Source organism: Lynx rufus, unplaced genomic scaffold (genome assembly GCF_022079265.1).
Source record: "Lynx rufus isolate CCGP_SWC_20201006 ecotype Redwood Valley unplaced genomic scaffold, mLynRuf1.p SCAF_5, whole genome shotgun sequence".
NCBI classification, from domain to species: domain Eukaryota; kingdom Metazoa; phylum Chordata; class Mammalia; order Carnivora; family Felidae; genus Lynx; species Lynx rufus.
The window spans coordinates 156,595,198-156,598,192 of NW_025814867.1; positions in this window are offsets into that span (position 1 = coordinate 156,595,198).

Here is a 2,995-nt window from a genome sequence, read left to right on the forward strand (position 1 = left end):
GGGCGGTTTTTATTGTTTTATAAATCACCGTAAATCGTACAAACGAGGTCTGAGCAGAGCCGCTAGCCCTCCACCCCTCTGCGAGCATCTTGGTGGTGGTTTTGCCACAAACGCTGTTGGTGCGTGAGTCCTCCGGGGTCTCACGTTCGCGGGTGACTTCTCTGACCCCCACCGGTGCGGGAGCTGAGCGGTGTGACCGTCACTCCCCCCGCTGCAGGCCCCGGGGAAGCCTGGAGGGGACGTCCTGGCCAGCCGACTGTTTGGAGCTTGGGTAATCAGCGCTGCGTCTGCCGTGCTGGGCTGGTTTCCAGTGGCTTTCCACCTTTCCCCTGGCCTTGTGGGCATTTGGCAGTTTGTGTTGGGCTCGAACCCCAGTCAGCAACTCGGTGGTAGTTTCTCTGCGTGCCCAGCGCAGGGGGGGGTGGGGGTGGGGCAGTGACCCTGCAGTGGGGGCGGGGAGAGAAGAGCCTCTGTCCTCGGGGCGCCTCTTTCTGGCCCTCGGGCCCATCTCCTTCCCTGTGTTCCTACCTCTCAGGCCAGCCCAAAGTGTCTTCACCGGTGAGTGCCCCTCCCCGGCTCTCACCTGGGACCGCAAGCACGCGCCTTCCTCCCGGTCTCGTGCTCCGGTTTCCTTCCTCTTTACACGCGAGCCTTTGCGCCAGCACCCAAAGTGACTGGTGTCCCCAAAAGCAGCTTTCCCAACTCAGATTAAAATTCATTTCTTCAGAGGTGTGGCAACAGTGTCTGAAAACCCGAGTTCCTGCCAGAAGGCAGAAATAAGCAGCCGCTAAGGGTTCCTTGTGCATATTTATTTGCTCGTAGCTACCTTTAATCTGAAATACTGAAGCTTGCACTTGAGATTTTCATAGAGTTCTGATTTTAGTTAATCACACACATCAGTGGGAGGCACTCAGACTTCAGTTGGAAAAACAGGAACAGAGCATAGGGAAGCTACGTCTGTCCCTTGAGCCCGCGTGATGGACGGGGCGCAGATTCAGACATCAGGTCTTTGCCCAAGGAAAGTCACCAGGGCCCCCCAGCTCCTTTTTGAGTTAATGAAATAACAAATCGCACACTTGAGGAAGAGATAGGAGATTTGGGGGTCTGTAGGCCTGGCCTGCGGGTGCCCAGTGTTTCCCTGGCCCGCTCTCTGCCCAGGGGACCTCCCAGGAGTGACAGCTGCCACCCCTATCGCTCGTCCCCCAGAGGGGACCCCAGCATTGCCTCGGTGGGACCAGCCACCACTTCGGGTGACAAGGGGCGCCCGCCGGGATCGGGGGACTGTGTTGATTTGATTTTGGTTTCTTAATCACGTAATCGTAGCAGGGCTTCATCTTCAATACTGCTTCTGCAGGGTCAGGTGACCCCCAGGGAAGGAAGTGTAACCCTTGTCCTTTGCCTGCTCTGTGTTAAAGTTGTCACAATTAGGCCACGAGGAAAATAACGAACACTGAGCTGTCAAGTAGTCATTGTGACAAGAAGTCTTAACGTACGAGGTGACTTTGTGGTGGTGTTTTTGCATGGGGTTATGTGCTGCATTTGGTAAAATACTTAAAATCACCTTCAAAACCAAATCGGATCGTGTGAAAAGGTTAGATTTGAATATCCAAATGTTTTTAAGATTTTGTTTTAAAAAAAAACGTTTTGTTATCCTTGGCCAGATTATTTTTCTAACAGTTTTCGCTTTAGCTTTAAAGACGGGCCGTATAATCCAGCAGCGTGAAGGTGTCTTAGCAAGACTGCGCGCCAGCTCTGCGGCCGAGCGCGGGCCTGCCCTTCGTGGCACACGGGCGCCCGTCTGCTCAGAGGCCCCCGCAGAGCGTCCTAGAGATGCGCCTGCCGGTCCCGCGATGCTTCTGGACCCGGGTGCCCTGGACTACATCCACCCTTGTCTCCATCTGTCCTGACTCCATTCTGGGGGTGAGTTCAGTAGGTTTGCTGTGGTTTACTTTTAATGCCTACATTTTGGCAAGAAAGGAAGGAAGAAGAAAAAGGTTTTCATTCTCATTACCTATACCCACAACAAGAATGTGTCACACGAAGAAAATGTATTTAGAATACCAATTTTCTATTTGATGCATGTTATTTTCCTAGGAAAATTGCTAAGGGGGCTTGGAAGTCCAAAAATGGGAATGATTTACATTAATGCTGGTGGTCTTACGGTATTTTGTAAAACGAGCATCTTCCCTCTTCCCCCGTTCGTCTGGTCGGGTTTGTACGATTGGGTTTTACACTTTATAAACATATCGTCCTTTCCAACTCCTGTTTACCCGAAAGCACAAAGAAGGGTCAAGGACACCTGGAAACGGTTGTTAGTGTTGGAAAGAACTTGAAGTAGAACCTGCCTTTTGATCTGTGTGTCTTCTCTGCATTTACCTGACTCTGCTGGCACGATCCGTCTGTTTACAAAGTCTGTTTGTACTCACGTCTGCAGAGTGTGTCTGTCACGTCAAAGCCAAGGCCAATAAACACAACCTGTCTTTGCACTCGGGTCTGTACTTGACATGGGCTGTCCGTGTGCGTGAAAACACACGTCTCGGGGAACAAGTGTAATGGGGGTTGCGGGACGCTGACATCAGCCCTGGGCGCCCGCCAACAAGCCTCTCCAGGCACCTGTCTCTCCGCGCGTCCACCGCCCGGAACCAGCGAGCGGTTGCTCTGGGGTCTCCTGGATGATTGAAGCAGAGACCCCACTGCTAGGCCTGACGCCTCTGCCCCACACTGCGCTCGCTCTCATCTGCGCCTGTTCCCGAGCAGATTTCCCGGCTGCATGTGGCCTGAGCCCCAACAAGTCCACAGAGGGTCACTCAAACCAGAAAACGACCAGAATACCAGGAAAGCCTCTCCCTGCCATCCACAGTCCTGACCTCACCCCAGGTCTCACCACCACACCCGCGTCCCTTCGTCCACTTCTCTGATAGTGGGTGGTGAGGTTTCAGGCTCTTGCTGGCCTGAAATGTAGCTCGAGTATCAACTGGGGCTTCCATTCGAAACC